The sequence below is a fragment of the Euprymna scolopes genome, chromosome 15 (genome assembly GCF_053919585.1).
Source record: "Euprymna scolopes isolate OS-2025 chromosome 15, ASM5391958v1, whole genome shotgun sequence".
NCBI lineage: Eukaryota > Metazoa > Mollusca > Cephalopoda > Sepiida > Sepiolidae > Euprymna > Euprymna scolopes.
The window spans coordinates 24,334,333-24,355,243 of record NC_136496.1 but is presented as its reverse complement, the minus strand read 5'-3'; the positions used below and the strand labels follow the sequence as shown (position 1 = coordinate 24,355,243).

Sequence of the window (20,911 nt, the reverse complement as noted above, 5' to 3'; positions counted from 1 at the left end):
AGGAATGAATTATAGTCGCTGTTGGTAAAAGGAGACGAGAACAAGTGGCGATTTACAAATCAATAAGTACATATATATATATATATATATATATATATATATATATATATATATATATATATATATATATGTTAATTCGGTTGTATGGTAAAATGTCTTACTTGTAAACCTATGCGACGTATTCTATTATTATTAATTTCGGAACAATTTTCCCTTTTCAAATGGTGTGCGTAACAGGTCGATTCAAAGCATAGTGCTAATGATGCTATACTTTGAATCGACCTGTTACGCACACCATTTGAAAAAGGAAAATTTTTCCGAAATTAATAATAATGGAATACGCCGCATAGGCTTGCAAGTAAGACATTTTACCATACAACTGAATAAATAAATAAATAAATATATATATATATATATATATATATATATATATATGTATGTACTTAATGATTTGTAAATCGCCACTTGTTCTCGTCTCCTCTTACCAACAGCGACTATAATTCATTCCTCGCATTGTGACAGCCTTCTAAATCTCTTTTACACACCTACCCCACACAATGCTTCAAGCAAACTACATAGCAATCCTATATATATATATATATATATATATATATATATATATATATATATATATATATATAATTATTTGATGGTTTCAGCTTTAAAAGATTTTGATATTTTATCGATCTACATTTATTTTAATTAGTTTTCCGACCATGAAGTATAGAGGAGTTAGAAAGCCTAAAATATATTTCCTCTAATATATTTAACGAAACCTACATTTATCCTGTAATTTTATTTATTAATGAATAAATATTGAAAATTTCTGGAAGATATGGCTATTATTTAATGTTTGGTAGATTTTTAAATCATGGGTTTGTCCAGGGCTTTAAAAAACCTCACGACAGAGAACCGTTTTTTTTTTAAAGCGCCGATAATGTAAAAACGTTTTGTGTCTCCCATTTTCATTAAGTTTGTATGCTGTAAATTTTTGTTTAGCATATTAGCAGTTCATTTGAAACTTTGTCTTTTAAATAGTAAAAAAAAAAAAAAATTATGATGATAATATAAAATTAAATTATAATTACATCCTGTTATATATAGGGGGTTAAAACTGGCGCCGTTAGAGGTACCTAGCAAACATCTTTCTACATATATTTATGCGCCCGTACACATATTTGTTTAAAAATTGTCTACCAAACTCCTCTGTCAATTTTTCGTCTGCAGACATTAAACTTAATACGAAACTTTCTATTTGGGTTTTAGTCTCGGAAAATCGGTGCAAAAATGTGAAAATAAAAAAAAATGGAATTTGCCAGGTGGCTGTCGAACGACCGCATTATGCGTAACCTAATAGCTATTGGAACATGTTTTAATTTTTAGCTGTGAAGCAAGCATATCTTTATAACGCGGTCGTTAGCGTCAAAGGAAGAAGTAAACCGAGAGCTAATGGTTTCGATTCTCATTGGTAGTGGACGAACCATTTCTCTTTTTTGTTTCTTTTTTTTTTTTTGTTGTACTTTTTGTATCATTATCATTTAGCCCAATATAATATAATAACAAATACGAAATCTACATTAAACTAAATATCATTGTTTTTTTACAAAGGGATCACAACTTATCAAGGCCCATAGTCCACTCGAACATAAGGGTTTAAGAGTGTACAGTAGTCAATTGGACAATATAGTAATGGAAATTCGGTAAATTTGTTAACTTAAGTGAAACGACTAATCAAGAACTTGTTTATGTTGGACTTGAATTGTATTTGTTATGATATTTGATTTGAATTCTTAGTTTTTATTATATTTAAGAGTATTTTACAACAGGGTGATGCCGGGCGGTCTGATAGTATATATATATATATATATATATATATATATATATATATATATATATATATATATATATATATATATATATATATATATATATATAATCAACTTTCTTTTTAGATTGCCACGACTATGTTTTCATATCGGAAAAGTCCCTTATCATTTCTAAAAAATATGTTCAAATATATATAGTTTCTCGAGATAGTCTTTACGGTACTCTGTTTACAGTGTGAAATAATATTTTATTGACCATTGACACTCCTTTAAATTTGGCACGTATTCTTTTCATCTATTCTGGTTCTTTCAAAATGCAAGTCACAAGGAGGGACTGAGAATATATAATACGACACCTGCTTTTCCAATTCGAATCATTATATTACCAACGATTGAACGTATGCAGGTATTGTTTCAAGCAGTATTTATGTTAGTAACCTAATTTTTAATAGTACATACTCCTATCATTAATCATTATGTCACTTAGGAATATCAAAATAAAGATATACTGATATAAAAACTGGTGTCTAGAATCCTTATTCGAATAATATCAATATTTATTACAGGATTTTGATTCTAGTTTTGGTTATGTTCTTTGATTTATATATTTTATTTTGCCAATCAAATTTAACAATATAAAATTAAGCGCAAGGCTAAATAAAAAAAAAATGGGGAGAGGTCGATGGTGATCTTCGTCACCATCTATTTGATTGTCTACGCTCATCTTAGCTAGAGTTCTCATTCACCAAAATATCGCTAATAAACCTGGGGTCGTGATATTTAAAATTCCCAAATCTAATCGTTGTTTTTTGTACTGTTACATACATACAACTATATATATATATATATATATATATATATATATATATATATATATATATATATATATATATATATATATCTGTGTACAGAAAGTTTTCAGATGAGACAAATCATTGGTACCGTCGGTTTCAAGCCCGATAATAAGGACCGTTTAAGGTATCCCTATCAAGCTCTCGTCAGCCAATATACATTTCGGATTTTCCTTTTCATTGAGCACTCTGCTGGATTTCTTCTCCCAAATAAACTAATCATATATATATATATATATATATATATATATATATATATATATATATATATATATATATAATTTCCTTTCACCCCAAACAAGGCACAGTACTATTTTGCAGTTCGGGGCTACAACCAGCGACATAATTTGCAAGAATATTATGAAGGGAAATAAGCAGCAAGATGTCTGTTCACTTTACACTTGAACTTCTGCTTGTCAGTCCAGTTGGGGAAGTTCCAAAATCTAGCAGTTCTGGAGGGGGGGAATATATTGGAGTAGAAGTCTTCTTACATCTAGGGATCTCTACTGTGTAAGGGTGTGACTTAACTGCTTGTCGGGTTTGTCCAGAGTATTTACGTCGAGGGGGTTCAAGTGCTTTTAGTTCGTAAGACTATTCACTATTAAAATACTATAACAGGCAGAGGGATGACACATTTCGTCGATAGTACGAGACTAAAGCTTAGATGACAGTTCATTACCTACAGGTTGACGTTTCTCTTTTGAACCCTCTCCAGGAGTAAGAGGCTACTAGCAGAGGCGCCAGTCGAAATATTACAACAATACTCCATACATAGGCGAATGGAGAGGTACAGGGTACTTTCAGGCGTAATACCGTCCTTGCAACAGCTTTGGCAATCCTCTCAGTGTATCGGTTCCAATTCATGTTCCCTGTGAACGCTTTATATATATATATATATATATATATATATATATATATATATATATATATATATATATATATATATATATATGTGTGTGTGTGTGTGTGTGTGTGTGTGTGAGTGTGTGTGTGTGTAGTAGAAATGTTAATTAATAAAAACCTGAAGAAAGTGTTCAATACTGTTGTAGAGCAAACATGCGTTTTATTTTTTATTACCTCTCTAACCCTCTCCAAGCACTTTACAACAAATAAAAATCAAATAGATAAACCGAATCATAGCCTCCCGCCTCCAAACCTAAGCGAACACCCAACAGGTCAAGACATACATATCAAGAAATCATCCCAGCAACGAGACGCCAACAACCTAAACCTTAGGACAAGAAATTTAAAGTAACCCCGCTCCTCCTACACCCACATATCTCCCTCCCCCTCCATGTATCCCTGTGCCCTCAGCCACATCAGAGATGAACTTCCCAGACCCCCCACAACCCCCTAATGTCCTTACACTCCAAAACTAAAACATTACCGACATACCAAGCACCTCCACCGCTTCCCCTTGTTCCCTTCCTCTTTTCCGCTTTTCTCTCGCACCCCTCCCTGACACCATTCACCCGTTCATTCCACCATGAACGAACATTTTTGTAAAAGTCTGAGGAAGCTACATGACGGCCCAAAAACGTAGCCGAAACAATAAAGCATCTTAACAGAAAAATACGGTAATAAATAATAAAACACACACACACACAAATATATATATATATATTTATAATTTTTATTTATATAGACAAGTATAATATACTCGTTACACAGGAGCGAATTGGTTTATTAAAAAAACATCTTGTCCAAATGAGACGAGAGAAATAAAGTTTATATCTGCTATTCAGAGCATCTTGTACTTAAATCTTTCATTTAAGAACAAGGTACTCTTAATAGCAGATATAAACTTTATTTCTCTCGCCTGTTGAGAAACAGTTGTTTTTTTAATAAACGAATTTGCTCTGAAATATTAGAATGTTTAGTGTAGCGAGTATGTAATACTTGGCTATATATATAAAAATAATAGATTTGACTGTTTTTTCGCACTCTTAATGACCTCGCTTTAATTCATGAGTGTTATCTTCTGAATTTCCCTATTAGCCTTGTATATATATATATATATATATATATATATATATATGTATGTATATATATATATATATATATATATATATATATATATATACTGTGTAAGAACAATCAAGACTTCAAAAAAGGTGTTGATAGCAATAAAAAGTGTATTTCATTTTACGTTGCAATTGTTTCCATGCCTGGTCGACAATTTCAAACATTATATCGTTTGAAAATTTTCAAAAACCAGCATTTCTTCAGACTTTATGAATAAAAACAATAGAACATTGTGTGAAGAGAAAGGAAAATTAATTTTTGTATTTATTTTGCTTTTACTTTCAGGTGTCCGAAATGGGAATGTGAAATTTCAAAATACATTTTCTGCTGACGAAGGAAAAACCGGAAAAACCGATTCGGATTAACGCTGATATGTATCGATCTATCGATCAGACCTCGAATATTTAAATTTAATCAGGTTGTACTACACACTTTTATTATAAATATCTATCTATCTTTTTATCTATCTATTTATCTACATAGCTATCTATTTATATACGCACGCAAACACACACACACACACACATGTCACAGTCCCAAATGATTGCGGCCTTAACAGAGCTGAACGGGAAAAGATAAAATATCAGGACCTAAAAAATGATCTAAAAACGACATGATCTCTGAAAGAAATAAATATTATACCGGTTGTGATTGGAACAACTGGCTTAATAAAAAAGAATCTTCATAAATACTTAGAAGCAATCCCTGGAAGACCAAGCTGTAATGAAATACAGATAGCAGCCATAAAGGGAACAGTATCTATTCTTAAAAGAGCCCTCAGATATAAATTTAAATCATAACAGTATCAATGTTAGCTCCAGGAAGGAGCCCCTTGATCTCTTAAAACTTACTGAAGTAAAATACAAAAAAAAGTATATATATATATATATATATATATATATATATATATATATATATATATATATATATATATATATACGTACATACACAGAATAGTTAATTTTTATTAAATAATTAAATAAGAAAATAAGAAAATAAGTACGTACACACATTAGGTGAAAAATAAATGAAACAAACACATATTTAAAGCCGACTGATATTTCTGAAATATATCCGACCACAACCAGTCGAAGAAACGGCTTAATTTGAAAAATAATGCCAAATCGAGCATTATGATCAGCCGATTGTCTTCAGAGATTAAGTTGCATAAGAAGTTGTCTGTTTACATTATTATCCACAAACTCTTCCGTTTCAGTTCATATTTCAAACTTCCCCTATATATATATATATATATATATATATATATATATATATATATATATATAGAGAGAGAGAGAGAGAGAGAGAGAGAGAGAGACCAAGATAGATAGATAGATATATTGATAATTTGCTATAATAATTCTTAAATATCTACAGACATTAGTGTTTCATCCTTTTTGGGAATCATCAGTGAAGGGTGTCACGATTAACGCCAGTCGAGAGATTCGAACCCCTGCAACAGAAGTCATATCTGGCTCCATTAGCAAGGACCCGAACCATTTGGCTACCGTTAACCGTGAGAGATACAGTTGAAATTAGACATTTATTCTTATTAAATGCTTTTAACGTCAGTCAGAGTCATCTAATGATTATTATATGACGATCTTCGCGTATGAGCTAAGTTTTCCGACTTTTAATTCAACTGAAAGTGCTCAACGATAAGAAGCGATTTTCTTATAGGGGTGGCATTATTATTTACTATAATCATTATTAAATACCTATAGGCACTAGTGTTTCATCTTTCGGGAATCATCAGTATATATATATAAAATAAAAATTACAATTAAATTTACCAAAATGATTCAAGATGGTAAAATTAAAGTATATTATAAATATTACAGAATTAATATTTATAAAGTTATATCAGCCAGATGTAAAAGCTCGATAAAACAAAATAGGAGATAGAACTTATCCATTTATCTAGTGTTTCCTTTTCAGATTAAATATGTTTTTAACTCATTTCAAAGTGGTTTAACATGTTTTATTAACTGTTTGCTCGTATATATATATACATATATATATATATGTATATATATATATATACACATATATATATATATATATATATATATATATATATATATATATATATATATATACTTTTGACCCCTTAACATTTATTGTTTTGGGCTCAAATCAAGTTGGCAAGTTTGATCACTGTCCAAAAACCTACATGTAAAATTTCAAGTATTTAGACCAAAATTGGCGGAGGAGTTTGGTTGAGCTTTTAAAGGTGAAATTGTTGAATTTGACACCTTAACAGCCAAATTAAACAGATACATTTATGGCTGAAAGCCAATTATAAAGATTTTCCCAAATCTCAATACTTCTTATGTCAAATCCCGAGTCTCCAGACCGAAAATTGATAGAGTTATTTGTGATAGAGTTATTTGGTAGGGAAATGTACACACTCGCACACACACATACACACACACACATACACACACACACATTTTCACTTTACAGATATATAGATATAGGAAGTGTTTAAAAAAGATATGACATTATATGTAAAATAAAAAAATATATGTGTGTGTGTGCGTATGTGTGTGTGTGTGTGTGTGTGTGTGTGTGTGTGTGTGTGTGTGTGTGTGTGTGTGTGTGTGTGTGAGTGTGTATAAGAAAAAGAATCATTGGACGTTTCCGGTTCGATATTTATCTTTCATATTATTAAACTTTTAACTCAATATATGTATTTTCTTTTACTTCGGGTCTAAATCTAAGGGAGGTAAGCACTCATTCTGACTTGGATCTTTGCAAAGTGAGCGAACTCTTAGAATTCTATATTTTTTATTTAAATTTTAATTGAATTTCTGTAGTGGAGAACTCAAAATTATGAATTGGTGTCCTATTACTGAACTATTCAAACTTTGCAAGCTTATTCTATAAGATATTATGTTTTGGATCAAAACAAAGCAGTTTTACTTGAACTGATTCTTTTTTTGTTTAACAAGACAAAATCCCAGTGTTTTATTAAAAGATACATATTGTCCTCCGTTTTTTTCAGAATTTCCGATAAAATGGAGACGTACGCATGGAATTAAGTAAATCTGTTAGAATTAAAGATAAAACAAAATAAATATCTAATCGACATATGCAAGAAATATTGGTGAAATTTTGGTTTTTATTATTATTAGAAAAAAAATGTGATTTTAGTTGCTAATAGTAATGGAAAATGTACCACATTTTGTTATTCAAATACATTTTACTAGCAAAAGTACCCGTCCTTGACTGGGTTCAAAAACAGCCTATAGAAAATGGACTCTGATTTATGAAAGTATGATAGGTTATGAAAAGGAAGGGTTGTAACTTTGGGTTGAATTTGGGGGTATCAAAACCAAAGCAAAATATGATGAAAGTAAGAATAAAATAGATAAACCCCATAATTTATTATACCATACCTGTTCACACTGAAACATTATCACAATATTCTGTGGATCTATATTAAAAAACCTTGTTAAACATTGTGGCATATTTCCATTCTATGGAGGTCAGGCGCGAACGAACACCCCATGATTTTATTATATCATATATCTTCAAACTGAAACATAATTATCAAAGTATACTTACGCAGTCTTTATTAAAGTTTGTGCCTATTTCCATTCTATGGAGGCCAGTCGCGAACGCAGACCCTACAATTTTATTATATCATCTCTGTTTAAATTAAAACATATTTATCAAAGTATTCTTATGTACATCTATATCAAAAACACTTGTAAACGTTTTTTTTAATTTAATTTTTTTTTTATTTCCATACTTTGTGGACCAGGCACGAACTCAGACCTCACAATTTTAATGAACCACTGTTCTTCCAGGTCAAACATACCCATTCCTGTGTCTCGATGCATCTTCTATCATTATAATCAGTTTTTTAAAATAGTCAACCATATAGGAGCCTGTTAGTGACCACACACACACACACACGCACACACACACATTCAGCTTTATATTATAGATTTCTGACTACAAAATACTGGAGTTTTATATTAAATAAATAAATGTCTATAATATTTTTATACTTTTCAATCTTTCTGTGTGCGTGTGTTTTGGAAAATTACGAATGTCAATTTCTAGGTACAAGTAATAATGGCCGAAAAAATAGGGGGGAACATAGTTTTGAAAGTCGGTTTATCATATTTTTGGTAGGTTTCCGACTATTTTTTTTATTGTATTTGAAAGATTAAAGCCTAAAGTTAATTTTCAAAAGAGAAAAACATATTTGTACACGGACAAAAAGTTATAATGAAAATGTTCCACGGCGATATTCGGAAGCTGGCATATTCAGTTAAATGTTGAAGTTAAATTAATTAATTGTAAAAATCATTGGAAAATAAATATTAGTTTTCTGAGTTTATATCAAAGGTAATTAGTTAAGTTAATTCCTAAGATATAGCTTTAAATTAAAAAAAAATATTGTTTGTACAAATAAGCTTAATTGGCACCCAAAGCGAGAGATTCTATCTTCACACAAACCAAAGCAAACTAATTCATCTAAATGTAGATTCTACGGAAGTCCAAAATGTCAGTAAAATTAGAAAAATAACTGTCTAAAAATCACGCCAGGTTGTTGGATGGAGGTAGGACTGCTGGTTTTCTTGTTTTTACCCACTCGTTCCCCCGTACACTCCTATCCTTAACGTTTGCTTAATGTTTACCATTTTTTAAATTTATTTTTCTGTGTCCCCGCTTATAAATTTAAAAAAAAATTCAAGAATATTTTTAAAAAAGTATGTTTCGCTAAAAGTTTCACGTACATTCACGCAAAGAAAATATTAGAATCTTACATATAAAAATCGCCCGAAACATGGAATCTAAAAACAAAAAGTAGAAATATTTTCTGTAATTATATATATTTTTTTTCTGTGGAAATATTAAACACTTAATACAATGATAATATCGATAGTTCGCGTAATTAATTTTTCTTCGAGTTTTATCGTATTCGTTAATACGGACTTCCTATTTTTTATTTATTGTTCCAATTTTCGATACTTTATATTCATATGAAAGCAAAAATAAATAAATAAATACTGAGAACCAGTAATTTAGTAAAGATTTATTTTGTTTAAACAGAATAATACATTTCCACGAAGACTCAAATAGAAATACATGGTTCATTATATTCCGTGATAATTATCGATAAATACTGTACATTAAAATCGGTTAATTTCCTACTTCATTTTTTTCTTCAATGAATTGGTGAATTTCCTGATTTTTTGAGAATTTTTAAGTAAAAGGAGGAGTCAAAATGCTTATACATTTTGAGCATCGGTTATTCATTTTGCACGTACCTATGAATTTCCTTTTGTGTGTGCACTTTGGAACGTTGAAAGAAATATGGAATTTCTTTTCTTATTTCCTACAGTAGAATCGCGGGATACGGCATTAATCTGTTCTGGGTTTGGTTAAATGGCCCTATAGCGGGGCTTAAGCTACATTTTATACAGTTCATATTAAAAACTAGTTACAAAATACACTACAGTATATAATACATAAGTATATAATCCAATAACATTATGAATAACACCGTAAGGCGGGGCAAATGCCGTAACCAAGGGGCGGAAAACATCGTATTCCATATCGTCACCTCATTAAAACGTATCCAGGGGTAACCGCAATCCCAATGTTACCGTATCCCGGGGTTCCACAGCAGTTGTTGATTTTCCTGATTTCCTTTCGTTTAAAATTCCATGATTGTAGTAATGGTTAGTTAGCTGAACAAAAATGAACTCTAGTTGAATCTGTTGGACCGAAATGAGATGTTGGTTCACGTTGCACTTGAACTTATGCATGTCAGTACAGTTGGGGAAGCAGTGACCTGGAATGGAATTCCAAAGTCTAGCAGTTCTGGGGAAGAAACTACTGGCGTAGAAAGATCTTTTACATCTAGGGATCTCTACAGTGTGGGGGTGGGATTTTGCAGCTTGTCGGGTCTGTCGAGGGTGTTCACGTCGTGGGGGCACAAGTGCTTGCAGTTCTTCAGAGCATTCACCATTATAATACTTGTAGAACAGGCAGAGGGATGCAACTTGTCGACGATGGGAAAGAGGCTGAAGTTTAGATGCCAGTTTAGGGCCTATCAGATTTGCGACTCTCTTTTGAACCCTGTCAAGGAGCGAGAGACTAGTAGCCGATGCACCGGCCCAAATATGACAGCAATACTCCATACATGGGGGAATAGTGGCCTTATAGAGGTACAGGATAGTTTCGGGTGTTAAAATTTTTCTTGCAGCGGCCCTGGCAATGCCCTCGATGTAATTGTTCCAACTCATGTTTCCTGTGAATGTTAGGCCAAGGAGCTTGAGAGACGTACTCTCAGATAAAGAGTCGTTGGCCATTGCTGTAGGTGGTAGAGAAGGTAATTATTGAATGAAACCAGTTTTGTCTTGGTGGCATTGAACGTTACCATCCATTTTTGTCCTCATTCCACTACTGATTGGAGGTCATCCTCTAGTGTTTCTGCCATTACTTTAGATATATGTTCGTTTGTTTTCCTGTCGTGCCTGCTCTTGAGTGTGGTGTCATCAGCATATATACCCATCTCAAAGGCAATCTTGTCGGGGAGGTCATTTATGAATATCAGGAACAGCAGAGGTCCAAGGATAGATCCTTGGGGCACTCCCGCATTTATATCATATTGTTTAGATGTACGGCCGTCGAGGACAACCTGGATTTTTCTCTTATCTAAGAAGGATTTAATTATGTTAAGTATTCTACCAGTGATACCGTAAGATCTAATCTTCCTGAGGAGACCCTCATGCCATACCCTGTCAAAAGCCTTAGATATATCTAGAGCTACCGCTCTGCCCTCTCCCGCTTTGTCCAGTGAATGGTATATGCGTTCAGAGATTACAGTGAGGATGTCTGCCGTGGAGCGGGCTTGTCTAAATCCATATTGATGGTCGGTCAGAAGTTTAGCATCTGTAAGGTGCTGGACTAGAGCATGGTTAATTAAGGTCTCAAATATTTTGGCAAAAAGTGGGAGAAGGCTAATAGGGCGATAATTTAATGGGTCAGTTCTTTCGCCAGAATTCTTGAATACTGGTACTACAGAAGCAGTTTTCCAACAGCTCGGAAAGCAAGATTCATTAAGGCATTTGTTTTGTTGTAGAGTTTGAAGAGAACTGGAGCTACTTCGGCTGAGCACTTTTTTAATAGCACAGCTGGGATGAGGTCGGGTCCACATGCTTTGGAAGTGTCAAGGTTTTTTATGATAGCATGCACCTGAGCAGGGGTGATTTTCAGATCGTCTAGCGTGGCGTCTGTCCGCATAGGAAATTGAGGTAGGGGGTGGTTTAGAGGGTCCAGTGTGGAGTTTGAGGCAAACCGACTGGCAAGCATGTTAGCCTTCTCAGTTGCTGAGCAAAGAACCTCGTGATTGTTGGTTAGTGGGGGAATTGTTGATTGCCCATTATTTACTACACTGTTGTAGATTTTCCAGAAGTCACGAGTTCCTAGTTTTTGTGCTTCGATGCGTTTTTTAGTGGTTTCCGTAAATTCCCTCTTAGCTGTCGCTATTTCTTTCTTAACGTTACTTCTAGCTTCTATGTACTTCTGTCTGTTTGAACTGGACTTATGTCGATTAAACCTGCGGAATGCATGCTGCCTTTGAGCAATGGCAGTTGCGCAAGTCGAAGTAAACCATTGGGGAGAGTGGGGCTTGCTATAGAATTTCCACATGGGAACATGCGCTTCGATTGCAGTTTTGAACCATTCAGTGGTCTCGGTTGCACACTGTTCAGCAGGAAGAGAAAAAATATTTCCCCATGGGGCGTCTCTGATAAGATCTCTGATAGCTTCCCAGTCAGCCTTTTTATAATATCTCGTTGTTTTGAGCACTGGCTCTTCAGTTTTGGGTCTAGAGTTTTGGGCGATTTCAACCATTATCACCGCATGATCAGCGTTCCCAAGTGGGCTGTCGGCTTTCGTTACACAATCATCAGGAACTGTGGTCAAAAACAGATCTAATAGTGATGTGTGTTGTTCTTCCTGATCAGGGAAGCGGGTTGGAAAAGTAACAATTTGCGATAGGGAGTGAGATACAGAGAAGCTATGAGTTGCGCTGCCTGCTGCATCTGTGTAAGTAGAGAATCCAAGCCAGTTTTTGTGATGGACATTAAAGTCGCCAAATACATGTACTTGGGCGCTAGTGTCGAAGGAGAGTGCTGTGTCTATGCTGTCAGATACTTTGTTTATTATGGTGCAGTCTTGGGTCGAGGGAGAGCGGTAGAGAAAGTAAAAGTAGCTAATGTTGTGTTGCATGATTAGTCTAAAGCACATAAAGGCTTGATCATCCGTTTCTAGGTTTGTTTCTCTAGTCAAGGGAAGGGTATTACGAACGTAAACTCCAAGTCCGTGCATATGTCTGTCAGAGTCCTTACGGCAGAGTGGGAGATATCCAGGCATGTTAAAGTAGTTAGAGGGGATGGAGGAGTGTAGGTTAGTCTCACTTAGTGCTAAGATATCCGGGGTATTTGTTAGGAGAAATGCTTCAACATCAGCTAAATTAGTTCTAAGCCCACGGATATTTGTGAATGCAAGCCTCAAGGGAGGAGGCAAGTTGGATTTGTTTGACCCTAAGCCTGGTTTAAGCTTATTTTTAGATTGTACTGCCATCATGTTTTTTTTTAACGAGTTTCACTTGGGTTAGGGGAAGCCGAGCAGGAGGTTATGCAGAATATCACACATGCATGCAGGTAGACCATCAGCTGACCCTCCATCAACTAGGACTGTGGCCTCAGGAAAGCCCACCGGGGATGAGTGCAGGGTCCCTTTCCATGCGCGCCATGGCACTGCAAGCATCCCGATATTATTCAACTGTTGATGGAGCAGCCGCTCTAAGCGCTACCAAAGAGTTAGGGCTCCTGTACTACCAGTCGGAAACAGCAGCCAGTAACTGTCAATCCGGTACCCTCAACCCATCGGAGGAAGGTCAACCCAATCTAATTGCTCAGGCATATGTGGTACTCAAGCATTCTCAAGTGCCCAGCTTTAGGGGTGGGGTGTGTCGGGAGTGGGGAAACGGCGTTCATTGCCCTAGACAAGAAACAAGATCTACCACTGGGTGTTTCTGTCGAATCACTGTGATAGTATCTCTGCGCCTGACTAATAGGCAAAGAAGGAGTATGGAAGCCGGGCGATAGACAGGACCTATCTACTCCTTAAGCATTTTAGGTTTGCAAACCGGTAATTTGATTGAGTCACCAGCTCTAGGAAGGTTGTCATACAAGACTGAAGAGGCCTCCCTCCTCTTTGGTTTGTTTTCAGAGTTTTCCTTCTCCTAGACGGATGATCTGGAAAGATCTACTGGGTCCGTCACCACTGAGAGGGTTTGCTCCGCGCCTGGGTTCTAATCCAGGTATTTCTGCGACCCCGCGTGGTTAGTTAATGTTATTGGGTTAGTTTGTAGAGGTTATATCTGCTAAAATAGTTACACTCCTCAAAGTGGATTAGGGACATTGTTATTTCATTGTTACTGGATAAAGAGGTTGAGTAGAGCTCATGCAGTGTAAGCAACTATGATTGTAAGGAGGCTTGTTAGGAGGAGATACTGTGGTTTGAGGCTTTCTCTTTTGTATATATATATTTTTTATTTTTTCCTTTTATTTTTATTTATTTATTTTTTTTTTTTTTATTCATGTGAGCTTGGGTCTAGTATAATATTAGAGTGTGAGTAGGTGTTAAGAATTGAACTACGAGTTGTGCCCAAACTATATTTTAGATGATAGCAGGGCATGAGATGCGAGTGCAATATAGTACGGGTAAAACAGTAAGTTTTGAGTCATGTGTAATTTGGTAAATAGATATATGGGCTGGTTTTAGTAGGTAACCTGGTTAAAAAGAGGCATTACTATGCTTCCATTTCCATTGTTACTGGGAGAGGGTATAGGTAAAAATTCGTGCTGTGAAAGCAGCTAAATTTGCTACAGTATTGGATTGAGAGAGACGAGTTAATGTATGGTTAGATATAGTTTTGTAAGTTTAGGAATGGATGATTAGATATGGCTTAGTAGGTTTAGGATAAGGATAAAGTGTTAGGGTATGATTTACTTGTTATTAGAAATTCTGATTTGGTGCCCAAACCGGATATTTAGTAAGACTGAAAGAGAAGATATGCTCAGTATAGATACAAGAGAACATTTGATATGGAGTACAGTTATACCTGATAGATATAGGTTATTGCATATGTTGTAAATATAGTTAAATATAGATGGATGGATAAGTAGTAATGTATACGAATGCATGGAATTTTGGACAATTTGAGTAAGTTGCCTTTAGACTACAACGAAGGAGAATGACTTCGCCTTTCTCTTAATATCCGGAAGTTTTTATTTCAATGAGTACCGGTTTAGTTTGTGTAATGATTATTGCAATACTATCTCTTAATAAAGAGATATTAATGGTTGCTGTCCATTATAGATTACTTTAAGTCAATGTATTGGACCATGGCTAGTAAGTATTTACTTAGAAGCTTGGTTATAAGTTAGGAGTTTTAATCAGGAGCATGCCTAGGAAATTTTGGTTGTTAATGGGTATAGATTTTCGAGTCTGTTAGGGTCAAGGGCGGAGAGCAAGGACCTCTCTAGGTTACGTGAAACGGATTAGGTTTAGTGGCAACTTGAGAAATAGAGCAGTTTGATTTGTTAGTGATCAGGAGAAAGAGAATTTAAGTAAAAAATAAAAAGGTTTGTCATGCAAAACAGACGATGCAGTCATCTTGGAGGTAAAGTATCTATAGGGGGTACTTAGTATACAACCAGCAGTATTTTTCAGTTTTGAGAGGAATTTTAGGTGCAATAGTTTCATGGTTTGTTGTACAAGTCCGTAGTCTAGGTCAGGGACGAATCACTTCTAATATTGCAACTGGGTGTATCTAATTTTAAAAGTAGTTGAATAGAGTATTATGAGGCGTTCTACTTACCTTAGGTATAGAAAGAAAATTTAAGGTAATATTCAGAGTGATATAAGCAATTTCATGAGGATCAGATATATGATCACTGGATGTTATGCTGCTCAGAAGAATTCTTGTATCTATTCAGAAGGATGTCTTGGTGATAAAAGATCTGAGAAATTAAGAGTCTGAGGATACAGAAAGTTGTGAGCTGATGAGGATTCAGTACAGGCGATTATATATAGTTAACAAAGGTGGTTTAGTTAGTACGCACGTATTGTACATATAAGTATACTGCTTCAGTTCTATCCTCTATTGTAAAGGAAACCCCGTCTGCATTTCGATTGGCAATTTTGCCAAAAGAGGAAATTTAAAACAGCTTATCTAATTTTTGATGATATCAGTTTATAGACAATTGTACAGACTGATAGAATGTTGTGTCAGGCATAGGAGCCCATCGTCTTCGCATTTTGATGAAATGATGGATCAAGAGCATAGGTGTCCGGAAAGGAAATGGCAGTGTACAAGTAAGGGGGAGGGTCACTGATATCTTATTAACGTTATTTTAATTGAGAAAATTAACATTAAAAAAAAAAATCACCTTGCGATGGCTGATTTGTATTAAGTAACTTACTTAAAGTTTTCATATCCTCTAAATAAATTAGCATAATTTCTTTTTTTTTTTTTTAACCGAGTTTATCTTTACTATAGCATTGACTTATTTAAGTGAGATGGGATTTGTAAACTGCGAAATGGTCTATTTAAGTGGAGAAAATTATCGGTTACAATATGCCTGGAAATGTAAAGAATATTTGCTTTAAATTTCATGCTAAACAGTTAAAGATTTTACTTAGCTTTGGTTTTCTTTTCTTGGACACTCGAGACTAAAAACCAGGGTGGTCGTTTCTCTTGGTCCCGAAAAGTCAAATGGCGTTTGTGGTATCAAGATGCTATCTATTCAGTAGAGGACTGGGTAAGCTACTTTAGGGGGAGGGGGTCACTTGGTGAAAAGTTTTCCATTTGGCGGCGCGACGATGTTTCCTCGCTTGTGTACCGTTTTCAGAGATATTAATGTTAGCAATTGAAATACGCGTTCCAAACAAATATGATGGAAATAAAATAATAGCATATATAACGTAAAATAATAGCATATATAACGTACAAGGTGAAAAGCGGAAAAACTGAAAAGGAAATGTGCAGTTACTACAGCTTTCGAAAAGAATTTAAGTCATATTCACCTTAAGGATTTGTTGAAATAAGTTAAACCGCCGTGAAGGAAAACCATCAATAAATTAACGAATGGTAGAGTTTCAGGTTTAACTCAATAAATCTAATTATTTATATATGTTTTTTTTTTAAATATATGCAATAATTGGACATGCAATAAGTCTGGTTTTATAACACGGTGGAAATGATTTTGAAATAAAGTTTTCATATCCTCTAAATAAATTAGCATAATTTTTTTTTTTAACCGAGTTTATCTTTACTATAGCATTGACTTATTATTTAAGTGAGATGGGATTTGTAAACTGCGAAATGGTCTATTTAAGTGGAGAAAATTATCGGTTACAATATGCCTGGAAATGTAAAGAATATTTGCTTTAAATTTCATGCTAAACAGTTAAAGATTTTACTTAGCTTTGGTTTTCTTTTCTTGGACATTCGAGACTAAAAACCAGGGTGGTCATTTCTCTTGGTCCCGAAAGGTCAAAATGATATTATAGAATAGAAAAAATAAGTAGTGGGAATTTTGTAAATTGGATTACTTGGGGGGGGGCGGTTCATTAAGAACTTGTTTACGTTGGACTTGAAGAAAACCAGATTGTAGTCAGTTGGAAAGCAGTGAAACGGAAGAGAGTTCCGCAGGCGTGCAGTTCTAAGAAAGAAGCTTTACTCATTTAGGTTTAGGCTCAGATAAAGAGTGTAGGAAATTATTGATAGTGGTTTTGGCTATAGGAAAAAGAAGAAAGTAATTAAGTGTCGTCGCTTTTAAAAAATATATTTTATTTATTTTCGTATCCTACATAGATTTTATTACTGACTCAAGTTATTATTTCGAGGATTGTTCTTGGAGTAAAGTCTCCTATTTTTTTTAACTAAAAACGTAATAAAATAAATGTAAAAATTTAGATGGAAATAATAATAAAACGTTGAATATCTATGAAGACGGGAGTGGTAACATTAAAACGAGCCACCTTGTCTGCTTCATAATTTATTTTCTACATAGTCAGCAGCATTCACAATGCATTTATGCTAGCCTATTTTGATGCATTCGTTATAAACTCTGAAGTACGTCTCGTCATTCACATCTAGGTCGAGACTCGAAAATCGATGAGCCGATCTATTAACTGTGCTGACATCAACTGCGTTAGCTTTATGAATATCTAACAGGCGCCGGTGAATGTTGATCGGCTCAATTATTCCGTTATGGCGGAATTAATTGACGCATCACTGCCTCTAACTGACAAGGTATCGGAATCAGTATCGGAATCGGAAAAATTGGTGCCTCTTTTCCAATGCCAAAACAATTCTTTTGATTGTCTTTTTTTAATTTTTTTAAGGCAAAGTCTTCCATTGCTAGCAATAAATGATATAAAGAATATATATATATATTGATTTTAAAATACCAGCAAAACTAAAATCTATAAACCGTCCTCCGCGAGTGTATTTTTACGTTTACGAAAATATCTGCGTATTTAACATATGTTTTGTTTTTACGGAAATCGGGGAAAATAACACCTTCTACAGTTAAATATTTAGAGATTTATGAAGAATCAGAATCGGAATCGGTAATTGTATCGGAATCGGGAATTTAATACGGAAATCGATATTTGTATCAGAATCGGAAAAAAATATTCGAATCCTCCCATCACTAATATATATATATATATATATATATATATATATATATATATATATATATATATATATATATATACTAGTGAGGGGGGGTACCCGGCGTTGCCCGCTTGTTTGGAGGTGTATATGTAGGATGGGGACCCTGTTCTAATATTATAAAATAAAACATGTTATAAAAAATTGGAAACAGCAAAACAAAGCAAAACCGCGCACAAATGTTAACAAAAAAAGGGGGGAAAAAGGTGTAAAAGAGGAAAATAGATTTAGGAAGGAAGACAGGCTCGAACCCGAAGCATAGAGTCTAAGGCGGCAAAAAAATGCCTGATACGTTAAAGAGACACACAATTGAGAACGGATAAAATTAACCCTTTAAAACACGTGCAGGTGGTTGAAACTAACGTCAACGTTTTCTAGGTAAAACCTGACGTCATTGTCGTAGTAGCAGGAGGTGACCGAGTTCATGGTGAAAGAACACACACACACACACACACATTTTATCTTTTATATTTATAGATTCCCCCCGTCCTGGTTTAGCTATTATATGGCACGTAAAATTGAAAGGAATAAAAAAACAAAACGAACGTGAAAGAATACCAAAGGAAAAAAAAGGAAAAAAAAGAAAAAAAAAACATTACCGCGTTAAATACAAATATATTTATCTAAATCTAATTTTTTGTTTTTTTTTTGAAATGGAAAAACAAAATTAAAAAAAATAAAACTTACCATGTATAATGAAACTATGTTTATTAGATTTTATTTATTTATTTTTCTTTGTTTCAATGAAAAAGAAAAATATGATTAAATAAAACCAGAAAACTGACTGTGTTTTTTTACATTTTTTTAATGTTGGTTGCTGTTAACCAATTTGAATGTCGTCTGATTCCAATATTGATAGCGTAGTAGTAATTGTGCTGATGAAACTCTCAAAACTGCAATGTATAGAAATAAATAATGAATAAGTAACTAATCCGAAAATAGGAAATTAGCAGTAAATAAAATATTAAAGCGACTAATCGGTGCAAGATTTGAAGAACGCTGGCGGCTAACTGCTAAAGTTTCTTGTAAAAACTGGAATCCAATGTTAGTTCGTTTCGTTTAATTAATCCTTCGAATCGCACCCCCACACCCTACAAACAGAGAAAAAATATAAAGGGAGGAAAAAAGTGAAAAAAAGAAGAAATGTATAAAATGGGACAAGTAACCCACAGAATAACTGGAATGTAAAGTCGCGTTTCACCCGACGGAAAAATGCCAATCCATATTTTTTAGCAACTAGGAACACAAATCGGTGTTCCTCGTATATTCCCCTGTGGACGTATCCGCAGCGGTGTTAAGTGGTCGCGGGTGGAGTATGAATCGAATGGAGAGAAAAGATTTTACAACTTCCATTGATTCTAATAGATTGTGACAATGAACTCTTACCGGAAAAAATATATATAGAATATCAAGGGTAGTAGGCCTATTACACACCTCAGATCCTGTGCTGAAGTGTGGGGACATTAAATTTGAATGTAATGTCGTGATTTTTAATCCTATTAAGGTCAAACTCCCACGGGAAAAATGAGTTCATTTTATTTATATAGAAGAAGAAAGATGGAGAAGAGAAGAGAAGAAGAGGAGAAGAAGATATATATATACCAAAAGAAATAATGGAAAATTCCGAAAATATCGCAAAAAATTTGAGTAGATTATGTAGGATATTATAAAATAAATACTTTTGATATCCTCTTACAATCTCCCTCAACTGTCAGAAATCACTAATATTTTGTCTTTTATAGCATGTGTTTTCAGAGGCGGCGAACTTTAAATGAAATTAAATCACAGACAAACATATTTTTTCTGATACAGATATTCTGTTTATTCTAAAGATTAATTTTTAGCATTTAAAATTTAAATACATTCTCGGCTTGCACATACGCGCATATGGCGCTATCTAAACTCTAATTTTGTTTAACTCGACGCATGAACTTACACCCTATTTAGGCAATAACGTGTCGAATGATGTGTTCCAATTAGTCATTTGTCTCGGTTTTATCAGCGTATAAAAGGCTTTTCCATATCTCCCAAAGAAAATAATCTAATAGGATTAAATCGCTCAAACATTGTAGCCAGTTGAGAGGTTGATTTCGTTAAATTATTTGTTCATAAAATGTTTAAAAATGATATTAAATATACGTTTTCAGAATTTGTTAACGCTACTCGGGTATCAATATCTTCATGGTGAATTTTCAAACAGAGCTGGACTCAAAATATACGATAGTTGCCAAATCTGTAATTAAAGAAATCAGAAGTGTTATTTTAAAGTTCACCCGCTCCTGTATTTTCTGAAGTCAATCTTGGTTTGCTTCTAAACGATAGAAAGATTGATGTTGTATAGTAGTCTTTGGTGGTACGGCTACATTGAAAAAATGGATGAGAGATTTTGGTTAGTAGATGCAGGATAGTTAAGGTAGCAGGTTTAA

General features: G+C 34.0%; 1 protein-coding gene across 2 annotated transcripts in view; it reads left to right on the top strand.

The window, feature by feature from the left end:
* LOC145293748 (solute carrier organic anion transporter family member 2A1-like) overlaps positions 1-20,911 on the top strand; it is a 76,523-nt gene that overhangs the window by 16,334 nt on the left and 39,278 nt on the right. Inside the window, exon 2 of one of the 2 annotated variants that reach the window (XM_080140227.1) lies at positions 4,988-5,120. The exons of the other annotated variant lie outside the window; for it this stretch is intronic. The gene's annotated coding sequence lies outside the window, so the exon portion shown is untranslated. The remainder of the gene's footprint in view (positions 1-4,987; positions 5,121-20,911) is intronic. 2 annotated transcript variants of the gene reach the window in all.